At 48.5% G+C, this 20,627-nt stretch overlaps 1 long non-coding RNA gene across 4 annotated transcripts in view; it reads left to right on the forward strand.

Moving 5' to 3' along the window:
• Positions 1-731: 731 nt before the first annotated feature.
• LOC146855532 (uncharacterized) overlaps positions 732-20,627 on the forward strand; it is a 552,836-nt gene continuing 532,940 nt past the window's right edge. The window contains exons 1-5 of one of the 4 annotated variants that reach the window (XR_014981337.1): positions 732-811; positions 11,027-11,121; positions 11,227-11,350; positions 11,463-11,566; positions 11,999-12,105. This is a non-coding gene — a long non-coding RNA (uncharacterized LOC146855532). Of the gene's footprint in view, positions 812-900; positions 940-11,026; positions 11,122-11,226; positions 11,351-11,462; positions 11,567-11,998; positions 12,106-20,627 lie in introns of those variants that run through there. The other 3 variants (XR_014981336.1, XR_014981335.1, XR_014981334.1) reach the window with 3 other exon arrangements.

Here is a 20,627-nt window from a genome sequence, read left to right on the forward strand (position 1 = left end):
AGTGTACACAATGTTCAACAAGATTGTAAAACCAATGTTGCAACTGGATTCATTTCTTCTTTCAATGATTCTGCGAAATAATCCAGGAAACCACGCTTCCAATCAGAAACCAGACTTGAAAGAGAGTTCAATTTATTTTAATTGCCATGCATTGCAGTGAAGAACTCAAAAGGCTTCATGTCAGCTGAACAAAGATCGGAATCAAAATTCCCAATGCATTTCGGGCTTATCCTAACCCTTCGTCAGGGGAACCTAAAACATTAATATAGTCATGATGTCATTGGACATATAAACAAAGCATAAGAAAGAGGCTTAAATGGAGGGTGGGGCATTAGAGCTTGAAAGAGAAGGTATCAAGTTTACACAAACCAAATAAATGCATGAATAAACACCCGATAGTGCCACAACGAGTGCCTCCTGTTTATATAAAAAGAGTGAAATTATAATAATGTCAGAAGTGCTTCCAAAAAAAAGATGACACTTTTGATTGCATTCTTCCATTTGCTCACCGTTGGTCATTGCATACGCTCTGTAAGCACCTAAATCATCATCATTTACATTATTTTTACATCTCTTCAATCGCGTCACTTTGGGATGAACTCTAGGTTTATTCACTTTGTTTAGTTGTGCACAGGGTGTTCCTTCAGTGAACTTACACCAGTCCCATTTCTATTGCCACTATTCACTGTACGCGCGAGCATGTCACCGGACGGGCGTTTTATTCACGTCCGGCTTCATCCCAGGAGTAATGGAGTTTCGTGTCCGTGTCAATCGGAGTTTGGATTTTCGACTAATGCGCTCTCCGCATTCGGTTAGCTTTGCTTTTGATTTCTTCTGTCTTCTTGTTTTGAAACGATATCGGGTTGGTTTTAGTGACAGATTATTTTGTTGTTGTTTTAGATTTGACACTTCGATTCTGTCGAGTGTTTCTCGGCGAAGGTATGCTGGTACGGCTTCACTTTTCCACACTTGACGGTGGTTTTTCTCTTGTTATCACTTTTGGGAAGCACTTCTGACATTATTATAATTTCACTCTTTTGATATAAACAGGAGGCACTCATTGTGGCACTATCGGGTGTTTATTCATGCATTTATTTGGTTTGTGATTCATTAAAAGAAGAATTGAATCCAGTTGCGACATTGGTTTTACACTCTTGTTGAACATTGTGTACACTTACTGTGACTGGTATAGTGAACTTGGGAGTCCCGGATGTTTAATCTGTGCGTTTCTCACTTTCTAGTAAAATAAGACGGCTGGCAGAGCTCCTTACTAGGTGCACAGTTAATTATGTTATATTTAGTTTACTGAATGCATTCCAGCTGTATTATTCCATTGTTTTCACACTTTTGGAAACTTGGCATTTTATTGCCTAAACCAAATATGCCTTTCTCAAAGTGTGATAGAATCGAAATGTAACATTGTCATCTTATTCGTGTTTTATCCAAAATTATGTTAGCATTATATGGCTAATACATTATATCTGAATATTGTGTATAGACGCAATCAGTAAATACAGATGTTGAGTTAGTTAGGTTAACATCTGTGCCACCATTATTGCTCTCGAAGACGCCATTTCTATTATAATCTAAACTGTTACTTGCTCATTTACGAAAAATGATCCTTGGTAAGTTTTGTTTCTTCAATGCTGAAACCTGCTCATTAACACATGCCTTTTCTGTTACATAGAGGTCTTCTCCCACCTATCTAGGAGGGAGGATAGGTCAGACGACCTTGGATAGTAGATAGCTTGTACCAGGCTGCGGAATCGAAACTTGTGTTCTGTGCCCCCATTGTACTGCGACAGCTACCAGTACTTTTCCATAATAGGCGGGTCTTTGCGGGCTCCGCAACCTACATAATGTAACTTTATGCTTGTTAGAGTCAGCCCCTCGTCAGCCATCATAGGAGGCTGGTCACATTGGACTCCACTGCAGTGTACTCTGTGAATAAACTAGTTTGCTTGTATTCTGTACTGCGTCATCGACTCTTCATTACTTGGAAGGCTAGAGGAGGTCAAGAGTGACCCGGGTGGCCCAAATCGCGTCACTTCCTTCAGTTGGCACCCAAACAGAGACTCCTCCAGGTGACCCATACCGCCCTTAGTCGGGATGTGGGTTCGGGGTTACTGCCGGTTGGATGGGCGGATAGGGGATCCCCATATGATAGAGCCTGCTTCTCGCGGATGCCCCGCCTGTTTGATCGGGTGGCTCCTCGTCTAGTGGTCATCTCATCAGGGGTCCTGAAAAGGCGAAACCCTTGGATCTGACCGTTTGGTCTGAAGAGTCTGCAGTGGAGAATAATCTTGTCTGACCTGTGTGCACTGGGTGAGTGCGGTGCCGTGTTGATTAAGTTGGTGGTTCTGTGGATCCTTGTGATATGGAGCATTTTGGACGTTCTTCCAAGCCACTTGCTGAATTTTGTTTATTCTTGAAAAGGCCTGGGGCTAGAGCCTATCTTGTCTGGGTGCAGTCTGTGGACTGCTTGTCTTGGTGCGGTCTGAGGACTGCTTTTTGAGAGCTCTTTGTTTGTGTGTGTTGATTCAGGTGGAGAGTGAATGCGTCTGATGCTAGAATGCCTTGTTGGAGTAAAGTGTTGTGTTTGGGGTGCCGCTGTTGTTCTGCTGAGCATCGGATGGAGCAAAGGCAGCCTGCACCTCCAGAAGGCACTCCGAGTTTTGAGATGTATGTGAAACACAATATTGGCCCTATTATGTTTCATACATTGTGGCACAAGTATATGAGGGACAATACTGAGCTTTAGTGGCCACTGGAAGGTACCGTTGATGAACAAAAACTGAATTATTTACAGGACATATTATTTGCTAGAAGAAGTAGGCAGTCGATGTTTGATACTTTGCAGGTATGGCAGAAAGAAGCTAAACAAAGGCGTATTCGTGCCGAGAAGGAGTCTAGGAAGAAGGCAATGAAGACAGTGGTTCAGAAAGTGGTAGCTTATGATAAGGATCAAACTGAAAAGGGTATTGAGTGTGCAGATAGGAAGTTTTGATTGCAATGTAATAAGTCCTATGTTATTCGAGAGGATGAGGATCCTTTTGTGGAGGATCTTTTGGACACCCGTCCCCCACCTTCCTATGCCCCACAGAGAATGTAACCTGTTGTTCCATCACCTCGGTCCTCTGTTGCCCCACCGCCCCCTTCCGTTTTTTCCGCAGATTCAACAGCTTCGGCTCCAGCCTATCTGTCTCCCCTCCAGTTTCCCAACACGTGAGTGTAGTGCCTGCAGGCACCCCCGCAGTGTCTGCTGCTTCCCCTCATTTTTCTCCTCCTTCTCTTAGACCCAACACACAGTCATTGCTGACATTGTCACTTGTGTCTTTACCTCTTTTGTCTTTCCCAAGAATTTCATCCGTGGTGTTGGGTAGTGTTGGGACACCGGTTCTAGGATCAGATGGAGGGGATTGGGCGGTGGCACGGCAGCGAATGGGGTGGGCATTGATTCGGTCTGATGTGGGTGAAGAGGAGAAGAAGATGGTTGCAAATCAGGCAGTACAATGGGTTCGGAATCCCATTTATAGTGTGGAAGATATATGGAGTGTGATGAAAGATTTTGACCCGTTTGTACAACAGCATGGCCTTCAGCATATGTCGGCTACATTGATTGGTTTGTGGTAACAGTGTATTGGAGGCACAGCTCCTCAAGTTATTTATGATATTCGAGATAGTGTATATTTTGTTGGTATGGCCCCTGAAGAAGTTTTGGTAATGTTGGAACGCTCCTTGGTTATCGAGGAAGATTGCATCACCGTACTGCAACTAAAGTGTCCCAATTTCCAATGAGAGAGGTGCACCCTGTTTTTTATCCTGAGATCCCAGAACAGCGTAACCAGAATGGAGATGTGGTTCAGCAGCGGGTGGAGGCTCATTTTCAGGAACAATGGGTCTATACCCCATGGAAAAGAAGTGAGGTGCTTGTTCTTAAAAGTCAGTTACCGGACCCTAGGAAAAATCCTACCGCATACTATAAAGAATTAACAAAGGCTGCCTTCTCGTCAGTTATGACTTTAGCTGACATTGAGATGTTTTTTGGGCTTTTGGTGCCAGTAGACATTTGGCGGCAAGTACATGCATAGGATCATGCAGCGGAGCTGGGTGGTGCTTGGAATGAGATTAGGGCATGGGATAAGGAGAGAAAGGCCGGTGAAAAGCCCAACGCTGAAATTTTGGCCTTGCCAAGCCGCATTATTATAATTTTTTTTAAACAATTTTTATCATGCACGAAGAAAATGACATGGTACAGTGCTTTGATAAAACAATATATGGGTCCACCGTGAAAACACAACGAATACAACTTATAAAGTGTGACTTGAGCACAGTTCACCACCCCTCCACGCAACACAAATGTGAGGAGCATAGCAATTAGGCAGCAGACTGCATTCAGGCACATAGTCATTCATAATAAGAGTCCCTTCCCAGTGGGTTACATACCATGGTGCAAGCATAGCGCTCCCATCTGGGCGGGAGTGTGTCCTCCAATCCGGAGGCCTCCAGTATGAGGCATCGATCTCGCTGCAGTTCAATGGTAGGCGATACACACGTCGCCTCTGTATTTATTCCACCTTCCCCACTTGTGGTCCCATTTTTTGGGGCACCCTCTGTGCTTGAAGATGTCCTTTTCAGCAATCATTGCCCTGTCCATGTCGATCGCCCAGTCCCTCAGGCCTGGAGCCGTGTCTGCTCCCCATTTCTGCGCAATATTGCGTTTCGCGATTGACCACCCAATTGAAGCCCATGTCTGTTCTGCTTGAGTAAGATCCGTGGCTTCCCACATGTTAAGTAAACAGAGCTGGGGATAGCCTTCAAGGATTTACCACACACCCTCTCCATCTGCTTTGTAATTTTCCCCCAGTATGTTTGCATTTTGGGGCATTCCCACAATATATGGAAGAAGGTGCCTGGCAAATGACAGCGCCGGAGGCACAGAGGGTCAGGTCGTCTACCCATTTTAAACAGTGTGTGTGCGTCAAAATAAACGCGATGTAGGATTTTCAGTTGAACCAAGCGCAGGCACAGGGGAATGGCCACCTCCCTAGGGGACGCCAGGGCATCATGCCAGTCCTCATCCTCGATCTCCCCCAGGTCCACCCCCCAGCACTTGCATAGTCGGGTCATGGGGTCCGGACGGTTTTTAAAAGCTTCTTGCATGTGAGGGATATGGCATTTGAAGGCATGGGGTCTAGTAATAATCTATCCTCCAGTGGGATAGATGCGGCCAAAGGGCCGGACAGCAGTAATAGCTTGACTGATCTGTAAGTACCTGTAAGCCACCGTACGAGCTAATTGATATTTAGCCTGCATACCTTCAAATGTTGCTAGCTTACCTTTCACCCACATGTCCCCCACTGACGAGATCCCTATCAGGTCCCACCGATCAAATCCAAGGCACTGGCTAAGTTGACCCAAAATATCGGGCTCCCAGAGTGGGGTGGCCTTAGTGAGTGTGTTGCTCCATCCCCATTTTTTGTTGATCCCATGCCAAATCTCTACTGTGTGTGCTGTGGGCCCTGAAAGGTGAAGTTTGCGTGGGTTTGTGTAGAGGGCCCGATTGTACCCGCCCCTGCCCAAGAGCCAACGGTCGGTACAAAAGTTAGGGTTGTCATGCTCACCGTGTGCCCACTTATTAATGGCGATCAATTGAGAAGCTTGATAGTATAGCTTTATATCTGGCAATGCAATGCCCCCATCATACCAACCCATCGTCAACTTATTAATGGCGATCCATGGGGCACGTCCCTCCCACAGTAGTTCTCGAACAGTGGCCTCCAACCCGGTAAAATAAGCGTCGGGGATCGTGTTGGGGGAGTTCTGTAACACGTAAAGAAAGCGCGGTAGCGCCAGCATTTTAAAAAGGGCAGCCCGTCCCAGGAGAGTAAGGGGAAGAGACTGTCAGTACTTAACATCAGAGCGGAGGTGGGTCAATGGCTTAAGCAAGTTAGACTCATGGAACAGAACCGGGTCAGGAGTGATGAAAATGTCGAGGTATTTATGGTTTAAATGTTTTTATTAGTTTGTAGGCTTCAAACAAAACTACGTACACATAGCGATCATCATACACTGCAGTGATATAACCATTGATCAAGTCATTGTAAAGCATCATCTGAAGAGTGTGCGCATAGTTGAATAGTAACCTTAACAAGGAGAAACTCTTAAATGAAAGGGAAAAATGGAAACCCTAAAAAGCCCCTTCCCCTGCCCTCGCCCCTCCCCCTCCCCATGCTCCACGTCCTTCCCAAAGCCTTGCCGAACCCCTATCGCCCCTATCGGCAACCCTCCCCCCGGAACTCTGTGATGCGCAACAGCCAGAGATATCGGGGGAAGGTGACTTCCCTAAATTCAGCAGCCAAAAGCGATAAAAAGGGCTGCCACAACTCACCATATTTATCCCCCTCCCCCACCATAGTCAGTGCTAATTTCTCCATACCCAGAACATACCACAAACGGTGCAACCATCCTGTGAAGGTCGGTAGCTGAAGGGTGCGCCAGTGTGTGAGTATGTTTTGTGTAGCTGACCCTAAAGCGATGGCCATCTGTCTGCCTCTACGAGATCGCAGTGGGTAAGTCAGAGGATTGGGAAGACCCAATAGTACATAGGCCGTAAAGCGCGGTATCTCAGTCTCGAAGTGTTTGTCCACTTCATCCAGCACCTGGGTCCAATAGGATTGAAGATGTGTGCATTCCCAGAGCAAATGGACTAAGCTTCCCACCTGGCTGCAACCCCTCCAGCACATTGCCCCACGAGAACGATCCATCGCATGTAAGCGTTCCGGAGTATAGTACCAATATGTCACAATCTTCGTAAATGTCTCCGAAAGCCCCATGTGGTATGCAGACTGCCAGGCCCTATAATAAATACCCTCCCATTCTTTGTGACTCAGTGTTCTGCCTAATTCCCATTCCCATCGTTCCCTGCTAGGATTGTGTGAGTGCTTGTGTTTAAGCTGCAGCTGCTTATAGAGATCAGAGATGAGATTTTTGTCTGACGTGCGTGTGATGAGCCATCGTTCATAGGGGGAGAAGCGTCTATTTGCCCCAGAGCGAACCTGTGGCTGAAGCGCCCAGTGCCTCACCTGCAGGTACCTTAGCCTCTCTGTCTCCGGCAGCCAGAAGTCTTTCCGCATCTGGCTGAACGAGTTTACTCACTCTGCCCCATAAATATGATACAGAAACCGACAGCCAGCCGCCCTCCAGCCTGCGAAGGCGGCGTCCTCCATCCCAGGGGTGAAATTAGGATTGCCAATCAACGGGGTAAGTGGAGACGGGAAAGATGTGAGCTCGTGGGTGAGGTTAGTGGCATCCCACACTTCTAGGGGGACTCGCGTAATATAAGAGGCATACAGATTAGGAGGCCTGTGGGGTTTACGCAAGAAGGGGATTTCTTGCAAGGGCCGTGCCACCACCGCCTGGTCCTGAAACAACCAGTGTTTCTCCGATTCCAATCTGCTCCATTCCACCAGATATCTCAGTTGAGCTGCCTGAAAGTAGAGTCCAAGATCAGGAACCCCAAGTCCTCCATCTTCCGGCGCCAACGACACCAGTGTTCGACGCATTTGCGGTTTCCGACCGTTCCAGATAAACCGGGCCAAGTCGGTTTGCTTCTTTCGAATCCATCCGACAGGCGGTCGGAGAGGTATAGTGCGAAAGAGGTAGAGGATCTGCGGGAGAATGGTCATCTGGACCGCCGCAACCCTGCCTAACCAAGAGAGGGGGTAGTGCTGCCACCTATCGAGCTCCCGTCGGACTCTGCCGCTCAGTAGTGTATAGTTAGTATGAACCACCTTAGGAAGAGATGGGGCCAGTTGAATCCCTAGATATGGCATCGTGTCTGTCGCCCAACGAATGGGGAGCAGGGTTTGCAGATAGTCCCGGGTGGGACGTGACAACGATAGGTCCAGAGCTAAGGATTTCCCTGCATTCACCTTGAACCCGGCAGCTCGAGCTAAAGCATCCAGTTCCGCCCAGCAAGCCAGAAGAACGGACGTCGGGTCAGACAGCGATATTAACACGTCGTCCGCGTAAAGACTAATCGTGTGGACAAAGCCCCCAAATTTTATCCCCGTGATCTCCGGGTTCTGCCGCATCCTCTGAGCTAAAGGTTCCATGTAAAGGGCAAAGAGAAGGGGGGACAGTGGACACCCCTGCCTCGTGCCCCGTTCAATATGAAAGCGAGAGGCTGTGTAGCCGTTCACCCGAACCGCTAGATGTAGGAAACTGGTAACAATTAAGGACGTACGTGCGGAACCGTTCTCCTATCCCTACCCTCTCTAGCACCTGTTCCAAATAGGGCCAGTGCACGCGGTCAAACGCCTTTTCGGCATCGATGGCCAGCATCATAAATTCCCCTGGGACCCGGGTAGCCTTCTCGATAAGATGCAAAATCCGTTTCATATTATCCGATGTTTGGCGTTCATGGATGAAACCCGCTTGGTCCGGGTCAATGAGGCATGGCATATGAGGGCCAAGACGAGCGGCTAGTAACCCTGTGTATAATTTAAAATCTATGGTAAGGAGGGATATTGGGCGGTAAGCTCCACAATGTGAACTATCTTTCCCGGGTTTGGGAATGACCGCTATAGAGGCCTCCAGGAGATCACTCGGGTTCGCCCCCTGATCAGCAAAGGAGTTAAACAACCGAGTGAGAATCGGAGCGAGCAAGGAGCAAAACTTCTTGTAAAAAATAGCAGGAAAGCCGTCCGGACCGGGGGCCTTCCCCAGCTTGAGGCGAGATGTGGCGGATACGACCTCCTCCAGTTGAATGTTTCTGTCTAGATGTTCGGCCTGTGCCGTGGTCAAAGCAGGCAAAGTGACAGAATCTAAAAGAGCCGCCCCAGCAGAACGCTCCAAGGGGGCCCCCCGCGTAAAGATTGGCGTAAAAATCTCGGAATGCCTCTGATATAGCACCATCATCCGTAGCGAGTGTCTCGTCCTCCCGAGTGATCGTTTTGACTCCGTGTCTCTGGCGGATCTCTCTCAGTTTATGAGCTAGGAGGCGCCCACATCTGTCCCCACCCGCATAATAGGCATGCCGCAGCCTCAGCGCCGCAAATACTGCCCTATCCTGGTCGAGTGCCGTTAACTGTTGGCGAGCGGCTTTAAGTTGCCGCCACACTCTCGGAGATCCCGTCCGCTGGTGCATCCGTTCTAGCTCCCGGACCTGCTGTGTGAGCTCTTCCCTTTTGCACCCTCGTTCCCTATTGTCTGCCACTGAAATCGAGATGAACTCCCCGCTAATAACTGCTTTCAAAGCTGCCCATTGTGTGGCAAGTGTGGTGTCCGGGTTTGCGTTGTGCGTGAGATAATCGCAAATGGAGTGCTGGATGCGTTTAACCACATCCTCCCGGTGCAGGAGAGTGTCCCTAAGGTGCCACACCCTGGCCGGTCGTGATATGGGTGGAAGTGTGAGGGTTGCCAGTACCGGAGCATGGTCTGATAGAGAGGCCACCCCTATGTCGACCGCGGTTGTGAGCGCTTGTACCGGAGCGGATACTAAGAAATGGTCCAGTCTAGCATAGGTCTTGTGTGCACTGGAGTAAAAGGAGTATTCCCTATCCCGAGGGTGAAGGCTGCGCCAGAGGTCACATAGCCCCAAGTCTTGCAAGCGTGCAAGCCCCTCCGCAGAACGTGCCCCCGCCTGGTGAGTGCGCTGACTGGATCTGTCCTGAACATTATCGAAAACCAGGTTGAGATCACCCCCTAAAATGGTGGATTAGGATTCCTATCATTCTAAATGAGGAGTCATATAGACCCTCTTCCCACTCCTTTAGTAAATCATTATCAAGATCTTCGTAATTTGGGAATATTAGGATTCTCAGTCCTCGGGGGATTCTCTTATTTTCCAAGTATTTTTTTAGGGTAGCCACATCCCACCATTTCCCAAGTTCTTGTTTTTCCAGTCTTTCCAAACGAAAGAATTTATCCTTTAGGCCTTCACTCTTATGACTATTGTTTTTTGAGGTCTCCGTTGTTGGATGTTTTTTATTGCTATTCTTAAATAATTCCCCCAACAGTTCTTCTCTATTATCCTCAAAGTCCATTATCTATTTTGTTGTAAGACCCTTGATTGTGCAAATCTACCCAATTATAACACAATATACAAACAAACGGGGTATAGGGTAAAGACAGATTGCAGCAAATCCTTTTGGTCAGGTCAAAAAATATCAAAACACTTAGGGTGCCTAGGATCATGAGGTTAAATACCCCTAAACCTCCTTAGGGCCAAACGACCCTATGACTTTCCAACAATTCACTGTGATCCAGCACTCCATGAGATTATTCAATAAACGTAAAATATGACTGTCCATACGGCAGGTGTTACTTCAAAAGAATCTTTCTTTATTAGGTTCTTCGTTTCTTCACAAATAGCAAAGGTACATACAACGTAGCCAATGTAGCCGACTAGGTGAGACTATTATTCATCAAGCTGTGTGGTTTTGGCATACTAATCGAACTCTAGACTTGTAGAATTAATCATATGAATTACGGTAGTAGTACGGTATTGAGAGTGAACACACCATTTAAAGATGGCGGCTTTGTATTTTGACGATCTAAGGCAATTATATTACGAACTCACCTCAGGTGTGTACCTGTCTGGGGTACTTAAGGTGGTCCATAAACGCAGATCATTACTGCATGGACCCTGGCATGGAGGGAATCGGCTCCTGAACCTTGGGTAAGCCATATGGACTTTGAAGAGCTTTAGTCTTGCTAATTAGAATCCTATTTTTACATTATCTTCCCATATTGAATTTTGGATATTTTTAACATAATCTTGATATTTAAGATTCTGCTCTGTTAAAAATTGCATAACCAGAATGGCTTCTATACTTAAACTTAACAGAACGGATTGATATCCATTGGCTTTGTGATCAATCTGGAGATAAAAAGGAAGTAATAGGAGACCTTAGCACATGTCTGGGTTGAACTTAGTGATGAAAACCATGACTCTTGTGCCAGATTAGACCATAGTTAGTATTAACAATACCTTTAATTTGGGTTTTTTCATTTTCCCTAGAATCTACAGATATAAACCGTATAAGGGTGAACTACAATTGAAGAATAAGAAATTACAACATTATCAGAATATTTAAACGTAGAACAGTCAGGTAGGTAGGTACTGTCTGCCGTATGTGTCTTTTTGAATGGAGAACTTTAATAAAATCCCTTGTGCAGTGATAATATGGGATACATGTATTCTCTTCTCTTCTATATTAGGATAGCCAACCGGGTGTAACTTACGAAAAGAAAAATTGATCAGTGGATGTTTCTAGGGATTTTACATATGGTGATTAATTATTTAAATAACGAGAAGAAACTCAAACCATACAAAACAATAAAGGTACTTGTTGGCTTTTCATATATCTTAAAATAAGTCTAACCTATTGATTAACATATCACTTGATAGGTAGGCTAATACACATGTATATATTCTCTCTTTCATTTGCAAAAAGGTGCTTGATCTAGTACGGCATATTAGAAGAAGACTTACTAACTTTTCCCGATTTGGAGGAGAATAGAAAGTTATTCGTCCCATATCTAAAACCAACTCTAATTGGTAAGAATTAGTAAAATGTTAAATAAATTGATAAGAAATGCTGAGACACAATATAGAATTAAGTCCATATTGAAAAAAGACTTAACTACATCTTCGGTCCGTATGCCTTCACTCGATCCCTTAGTTGGACTCTTATCTAAAGAATTGATGTTGACTAGAAGATAAAATGTTTGTAAAAAAATGTTAACGTTTTTCTTTGGCAGGTGTAGATTTCTAAAGAACTTATCTTGTTTTGTTTGACGATCAGAATAATATGTATAGAGAGTTACAGAACATCACCGGGTGTATTTTTAACAATATTGTATATTGTATATAGGAAATGCATATATATGTATTAGGAAAAGTACATAATGTTTTAATGGTATGTATGTATTTAGTGATATTTTTTTGTAAACTATGTGGGTAAAAATATTTTGTATCTGTCTGTTGTAGCCCTGAAGAAGTCCTTTTGGACGAAACGCGTCGGCCACATTGGCTACGTTGTATGTACCTTTGCTATTTGTGAAGAAAAGAAGAACCTAATAAAGAAAGAATCTTTTGAAGTAACACCTGCCGTATGGACAGTCATATTTTACGTTTATTGAATAATTTCATGGAGTGCTGGATCACAGTGAATTGTTGGTAACCCTAAAGGAAAGGTGGACGTGGAGCACTAAGTTCCCTCCCCAGCCCTCCCCAAAAAACCCTAAAAAAAGAAACAGTCTACCATAATAACTGAGAACACATAGTCCATCACTCGTCGGTGATCGGTGAAAAGTCATTGGGGTGTGTCCACCAACAGTGAAAGAAAGCCCCCCGCCGCCAATGAACTGAACAGTATTAAAGAAATCACTCGGGTACAGCGTATCGATCAAGTTCAGCCGGTGGTTTCCTGGGATGGCGTTTACAACCCTGCTGACGCCAACGAGGCCTGGTGTCCTCCGTTCCAGTCTTGGAGTCCCCCTCTCCGCCCTCCTCCTCCGGTAGGACCACACCCAATAATTTGCTGGCCTCGGACAGAGAGCGCAACTGGTACAGTTTGTCATCCTTACGGAATACCAATCGAAAGGAATGGCCCCAGCTATAAGGAATGTTGTGTTGCTGAAGGTGCGCAGTAATGGGCTTGAAGAGGCGCCTTTTTTGCAACGTGAGAGCGGATAAGTTCTGGTACAACACCGGCCTTTGATCACGGAACTGCAGGGGCTGCATTTGACGCGCTTTTTGCAGTATCGATTCCTTAGTGCGGTAATCCTGCACACACACTAAAATGTCCGATGGGGGAGCCGTTGGCGCCCTGGGAGGACCCACCCTATGTGCCCGATCTATACACAGATCCGTTTCCAGAGGCCGACCCAGGATGTGGTTGAAGAGTTCCCTCATGTAGGTGAAAAGGTCCCTCGAGGCATCATCTATTTTTACCCCCCTGATCCGAATGTTGGGGCGGCGGGAGCAGTTTTCCAGGTCCTCAAGGTGGACCTGGAGATCAACCTGTTGATCATGAAGTCTGATGATCTCCTGCTGTAAGGTCGCTATCTCCATGTCCCTTCCGTCTGTCATGGTTGCCTGTTTCTGCCCCTGCTAGGTCGCGTGTGGGAGTGCCTGTATTCCGAGAGAGACCGAAACCCTCACTTCCGGTCTTGGCCGCTAGCGGTCTAGTCTCTGTGTGAGACCACCGCTGACGTCATCAGCGCTTCCGGGGAATCCGCATATCAGAAGCGGCTATTCCCCCGGGTCGGCGCTTTGGATCCTGGTTCATATGTCGATGCCGTCGGAACGGCTGATGCCGCTACCCCTGCCTGCATACTCGTTGAGACACCACCCGCTCCTCTGAAAAGCGTGTCCTGGAAGGTACCCCAGGAGAAAGCACGCTGCGTGGAGCCCCTTTCTGTGATCATCGTACTCCTTCTCCGCGCTGGAGCACTTGTCTACCAGGTTGCCAAACACTGGAGCACACCTAGTACCTCCCAGACACTCTTATCCTCTTTAGACAAGAAAGGGTGCAACCGGAGGAGGGTGCCCTATCTATCCTCACGTTCCACCGAGGGCCAGCCTCTCTCCCTGCATTTTACCTTGCCTTACAGAGGAACCCTTTTCTGTTACTCTTGTCATAGCGGAGGAGCGCTTCTTCTTGGTTCTTTCCACGTACATTGATTCAGCGCAGGAGTGCTTCTTCTTGTTTTTTTCCATGTACTTTGACTCAGCGCAGGAGCGCTTCTTCTGGCAAGACTAATCTCTACCCTTGGTAGTAACCTACCCTCCAGAGGTAATTCTCGTTTCCTTAAGAGTGCATGTGGTTGAATGGGCATCAGTGTATTGTTGTTGTGGTAACCAGTGTGCCCTTGTCTTCCTGTACAACTGGTGTCCATCCACTTCGAGGACGCCCCGCCTTTTCATCCTTGGGTCTTCTGGTCCTTGATTAGCTGCCATCCCTTCTCCCATCTTAATCCTAGTTTGTTACCATTCCAGAGTAGGGTGAGGTGGGCGTAGGGGTAGTGGCTCCTGTCATCTCTGCGAGATCTCTCCACAGGTAACAGGTACCTTGTGGGGAGCCTGACAGAATCCGAAGCCCCAGTATTCACATCTCGCCCGGACGACATGAGCGATACAGAGATTACACTGCAGGACATAGCAGCTATGCTTGCTAATATACAGGCAGAAAACCTTAGTTTACGTCAGGACATGACAGCCTTACAGGGCCAAGTGGCGGCAGGGGTTGCTAGTCCCTGGGGTCCTACTCCTTCTCCTAGAGTAAGGCAGGAGGGGCTGATACGGCCTCCTGTGTTCACCTATGGGGGCGCCGCCTCCGCTGCCCAACAGGACAACACCATACAGGTGATATCACCCCATCCCATTCAGCTATCTCCCCCCGAATGCTTTTATGGTGATAGCTCCAAGTACAGCGTTTTTCTCCATCAATGCCACCTACACTTCATGGCTAGAGCAACGGCCTTTCCTGATGATGCCTCTAAAGTTGCGTTCATCCTCTCTTACATGGGAGGCGACGCCGCGCAATGGTCCATAACCCCTTTTGTGGAAAATGATGACCCCATGTTATATAACCTACCAACCTTCAAGGAAGCCCTCCGACGCATGTTTGCCCGGCACACCTTTGTCCAAGCAGCAGACAATGAACTGCTTAACCTAGAACAAGGCAACACCGACTTGCTCCATTATATTACGACCTTCAACAGGCTGGTAATAGAAGCCTGCTGGCTCGAGAGCAAAACGCTATCCATGTTTTACAGGGGTCTTCGTGACGACCTAAATGATCTGATTTGCCAGATGCCTGATCCTCTGGAAGAGATAACACCCTTTATCGACCTAGTGGTCAAGGTAAATTATAGGTTACAGGAACGCAGAACCGAAAGAACCAAAGGAGGCGACAACCGGTTCTTGACCTATGAAGAAAAAGCCAAAGACGAGCAGAAACCGTCTGGTGACATGCCCGAACCCATGCAAATAGGCGGTCTCCGAGGCCCCCTCACCAATGAAGAACGAGCAAAGAGAAGACGACAGAACCAGTGCCTGTATTGCGGAAAAAGTGGACACTTCGTGAGGGAATGCCCAGTCAAACCCTCTCGGGCGAAGGGAAGCCGGCCTTTTGCATTACCTGTATCTAAGACGGACAAGGCGGGAAACGGCGAAACCCAGTAGGTAGAGGGGTCCTACTACAGGGTTCCTCATCCAGCAAGATGATGATGACCCCCGCATTCTCCTATAGCAACCACCATCTGGGCATGAAAGTGGTTCTAAGGGCCGGGTCAGGACAGGTCTGGCAGGTAACCGCCCTACTCGATTCCGGCGCCACCGGAAATTTCATCAATACCCGGTTCACGGAGGAACTGGGGATAACCACTATCCCCAAGGTAAAACCCGAACCTGTCAAGGCAGTGGATGGGACTGACCTAACTTCGGGTCCTATCCGATACCAGACCGAGAACCTACATATGATGCTCACGAATACCCACACAGAAAACATCACGTTTGACGTAATTGATGCCCCCCATTTCAAGATCATACTGGAACTGCCCTGGCTGGTGCGCCACAACCCGTGCATAGATTGGGTATCCAGGACCCTGGTCTTGGATTCCATCTACTGCAACGCATCTTGTTACACCGCCACCGGTTCCCCTGGTGTACGTGCCATACAGGCCCACCCTCTAACCTTCACGGGAACCGGTGTAACCACACAAGACAAGATCCCCGAAGAGTACCGGGATCTGGCGAGGGTGTTCGACAAGAAGGGCACAAACACCCTGCCTCCACATCGCCCATCCGACTGCAGGATCGATCTAGTGCAAAAGATGGTCGCTCACTGCTCGTCACACCAGCAAGTTGCCCCAAAGGACTGTGGTAAATGTAGTGGTGACGGCGGGTACGCCTATGCCACGATGTGTAAAAAGAACAGTATGTGTTGCGTTAGCCATCCCTGGACACGTGTTTCGAGGTAGTTGCCTCTCGTCAGCAGGGAGCAGGTCAGTGTAAAGGGGTGCCGTGTGGACTGCCAAAATGTAATTAAAAACAGGTCAAGTACCTCTCATGGCGCGCAGGTGCAGATCCAAGGCTCGTCAGCCCGTTGGCTCAAGGGAGCCGTAATAAATTGTGCAAAAGTTGGTCGCACACTGCTCGTCACACCAGCAAGTTGCCCCAAAGGACTGTGGTAAATGTAGTGGCGACGGCGGGTACGCCTATGCCACGATGTGTAAAAAGAACAGTATGTGTTGCGTTAGCCATCCCTGGACACGTGTTTCGAGGTAGTTGCCTCTCGTCAGCAGGGAGCAGGTCAGTGTAAAGGGGTGCCGTGTGGACTGCCAAAATGTAATTAAAAACAGGTCAAGTACCTCTCATGGCGCGCAGGTGCAGATCCAAGGCTCGTCAGCCCGTTGGCTCAAGGGAGCCGTAATAAATTGTGCAAAAGTTGGTCGCACACTGCTCGTCACACCAGCAAGTTGCCCCAAAGGACTGTGGTAAATGTAGTGGCGACGGCGGGTACGCCTATGCCACGATGTGTAAAAAGAACAGTATGTGTTGCGTTAGCCATCCCTGGACACGTGTTTCGAAGTAGTTGCCTCTCGTCAGCAGGGAGCAGGTCAGTGTAAAGGGGTGCCGTGTGGACTGCCAAAATGTAATTAAAAACAGGTCAAGTACCTCTCATGGCGCGCAGGTGCAGATCCAAGGCTCGTCAGCCCGTTGGCTCAAGGGAGCCGTAATAAATTGTGCAAAAGTTGGTCGCACACTGCTCGTCACACCAGCAAGTTGCCCCAAAGGACTGTGGTAAATGTAGTGGCGACGGCGGGTACGCCTATGCCACGATGTGTAAAAAGAACAGTATGTGTTGCGTTAGCCATCCCTGGACACGTGTTTCGAGGTAGTTGCCTCTCGTCAGCAGGGAGCAGGTCAGTGTAAAGGGGTGCCGTGTGGACTGCCAAAATGTAATTAAAAACAGGTCAAGTACCTCTCATGGCGCGCAGGTGCAGATCCAAGGCTCGTCAGCCCGTTGGCTCAAGGGAGCCGTAATAAATTGTGCAAAAGTTGGTCGCACACTGCTCGTCACACCAGCAAGTTGCCCCAAAGGACTGTGGTAAATGTAGTGGCGACGGCGGGTACGCCTATGCCACGATGTGTAAAAAGAAAAGTATGTGTTGCGTTAGCCATCCCTGGACACGTGTTTCGAGGTAGTTGCCTCTCGTCAGCAGGGAGCAGGTCAGTGTAAAGGGGTGCCGTGTGGACTGCCAAAATGTAATTAAAAACAGGTCAAGTACCTCTCATGGCGCGCAGGTGCAGATCCAAGGCTCGTCAGCCCGTTGGCTCAAGGGAGCCGTAATAAATTGTGCAAAAGTTGGTCGCACACTGCTCGTCACACCAGCAAGTTGCCCCAAAGGACTGTGGTAAATGTAGTGGCGACGGCGGGTACGCCTATGCCACGATGTGTAAAAAGAACAGTATGTGTTGCGTTAGCCATCCCTGGACACGTGTTTCGAGGTAGTTGCCTCTCGTCAGCAGGGAGCAGGTCAGTGTAAAGGGGTGCCGTGTGGACTGCCAAAATGTAATTAAAAACAGGTCAAGTACCTCTCATGGCGCGCAGGTGCAGATCCAAGGCTCGTCAGCCCGTTGGCTCAAGGGAGCCGTAATAAATTGTGCAAAAGTTGGTCGCACACTGCTCGTCACACCAGCAAGTTGCCCCAAAGGACTGTGGTAAATGTAGTGGCGACGGCGGGTACGCCTATGCCACGATGTGTAAAAAGAACAGTATGTGTTGCGTTAGCCATCCCTGGACACGTGTTTCGAGGTAGTTGCCTCTCGTCAGCAGGGAGCAGGTCAGTGTAAAGGGGTGCCGTGTGGACTGCCAAAATGTAATTAAAAACAGGTCAAGTACCTCTCATGGCGCGCAGGTGCAGATCCAAGCCTCGTCAGCCCGTTGGCTCAAGGGAGCCGTAATAAATTGTGCAAAAGTTGGTCGCACACTGCTCGTCACACCAGCAAGTTGCCCCAAAGGACTGTGGTAAATGTAGTGGCGACGGCGGGTACGCCTATGCCACGATGTGTAAAAAGAACAGTATGTGTTGCGTTAGCCATCCCTGGACACGTGTTTCGAGGTAGTTGCCTCTCGTCAGCAGGGAGCAGGTCAGTGTAAAGGGGTGCCGTGTGGACTGCCAAAATGTAATTAAAAACAGGTCAAGTACCTCTCATGGCGCGCAGGTGCAGATCCAAGGCTCGTCAGCCCGTTGGCTCAAGGGAGCCGTAATAAATTGTGCAAAAGTTGGTCGCACACTGCTCGTCACACCAGCAAGTTGCCCCAAAGGACTGTGGTAAATGTAGTGGCGACGGCGGGTACGCCTATGCCACGATGTGTAAAAAGAACAGTATGTGTTGCGTTAGCCATCCCTGGACACGTGTTTCGAGGTAGTTGCCTCTCGTCAGCAGGGAGCAGGTCAGTGTAAAGGGGTGCCGTGTGGACTGCCAAAATGTAATTAAAAACAGGTCAAGTACCTCTCATGCCGCGCAGGTGCAGATCCATGGCTCGTCAGCCCGTTGGCTCAAGGGAGCCGTAATAAATTGTGCAAAAGTTGGTCGCACACTGCTCGTCACACCAGCAAGTTGCCCCAAAGGACTGTGGTAAATGTAGTGGCGACGGCGGGTACGCCTATGCCACGATGTGTAAAAAGAACAGTATGTGTTGCGTTAGCCATCCCTGGACACGTGTTTCGAGGTAGTTGCCTCTCGTCAGCAGGGAGCAGGTCAGTGTAAAGGGGTGCCGTGTGGACTGCCAAAATGTAATTAAAAACAGGTCAAGTACCTCTCATGCCGCGCAGGTGCAGATCCAAGGCTCGTCAGCCCGTTGGCTCAAGGGAGCCGTAATAAATTGTGCAAAAGTTGGTCGCACACGGCTCGTCACACCAGCAAGTTGCCCCAAAGGACTGTGGTAAATGTAGTGGCGACGGCGGGTACGCCTATGCCACGATGTGTAAAAAGAACAGTATGTGTTGCGTTAGCCATCCCTGGACACGTGTTTCGAGGTAGTTGCCTCTCGTCAGCAGGGAGCAGGTCAGTGTAAAGGGGTGCCGTGTGGATTGCCAAAATGTAATTAAAAACAGGTCAAGTACCTCTCATGGCGCGCAGGTGCAGATCCAAGGCTCGTCAGCCCGTTGGCTCAAGGGAGCCGTAATAAATTGTGCAAAAGTTGGTCGCACACTGCTCGTCACACCAGCAAGTTGCCCCAAAGGACTGTGGTAAATGTAGTGGCGACGGCGGGTACGCCTATGCCACGATGTGTAAAAAGAACAGTATGTGTTGCGTTAGCCATCCCTGAACACGTGTTTCGAGGTAGTTGCCTCTCGTCAGCAGGGAGCAGGTCAGTGTAAAGGGGTGCCGTGTGGACTGCCAAAATGTAATTAAAAACAGGTCAAGTACCTCACATGGCGCGCAGGTGCAGATCCATGGCTCGTCAGCCCGTTGGCTCAAGGGAGCCGTAATAAATTGTGCAAAAGTTGGTCGCACACTGCTCGTCACACCAGCAAGTTGCCCCAAAGGACTGTGGTAAATGTAGTGGCAACGGCGGGTACGCCTATGCCACGATGTGTAAAAAGAACAGTATGTGTTGCGTTAGCCATCCCTGGACACGTGTTTCGAGGTAGTTGCCTCTCGTCAGCAGGGAGCAGGTCAGTGTAAAGGGGTGCCGTGTGGACTGCCAAAATGTAATTAAAAACAGGTCAAGTACCTCTCATGGCGCGCAGGTGCAGATCCAAGGCTCGTCAGCCCGTTGGCTCAAGGGAGCCGTAATAAATTGTGCAAAAGTTGGTCGCACACTGCTCGTCACACCAGCAAGTTGCCCAAAAAGGACTGTGGTAAATGTAGTGGCGACGGCGGGTACGCCTATGCCACGATGTGTAAAAAGAACAGTATGTGTTGCGTTAGCCATCCCTGGACACGTGTTTCGAGGTAGTTGCCTCTCGTCAGCAGGGAGCAAGTCAGTGTAAAGGGGTGCCGTGTGGACTGCCAAAATGTAATTAAAAACAGGTCAAGTACCTCTCATGGCGCGCAGGTGCAGATCCAAGGCTCGTCAGCCCGTTGGCTCAAGGGAGCCGTAATAAATTGTGCAAAAGTTGGTCGCACACTGCTCGTCACACCAGCAAGTTGCCCCAAAGGACTGTGGTAAATGTAGTGGCGACGGCGGGAAAAAACAGATCCGGACCATCAGTGGGACTGCTTCATCCCATACCTGTGCCCCCTCACCCTTGGCATACTATATCTATGGATTTCGTAGTGGACTTACCTGCCACCACACTAGGATCTACGACAATCCTTACAATAGTGGATCACCTCACGAAAATGGCTCACTTCGTCCCACTGAAGAAATTGCCGACAGCAGCTGAGCTGGCGGTTGTGTTCCTACAGAACGTGGTTCGATTACACGGTATACCGTCTGTGGTAATAACAGATCGAGAGGCACAGTTCGTGTCTCGTTTCTGGACAGAAGTATGTGCTGCCATGGATGTGGACATTCGTTTATCGTCGGCTTACCACCCGCAGACCGATGGTCAGACCGACAGTACAAACCAAACCATGGAGCAGTACCTACGTT

This window comes from Triturus cristatus, chromosome 4_1 (genome assembly GCF_964204655.1).
Source record: "Triturus cristatus chromosome 4_1, aTriCri1.1, whole genome shotgun sequence".
NCBI classification, from domain to species: domain Eukaryota; kingdom Metazoa; phylum Chordata; class Amphibia; order Caudata; family Salamandridae; genus Triturus; species Triturus cristatus.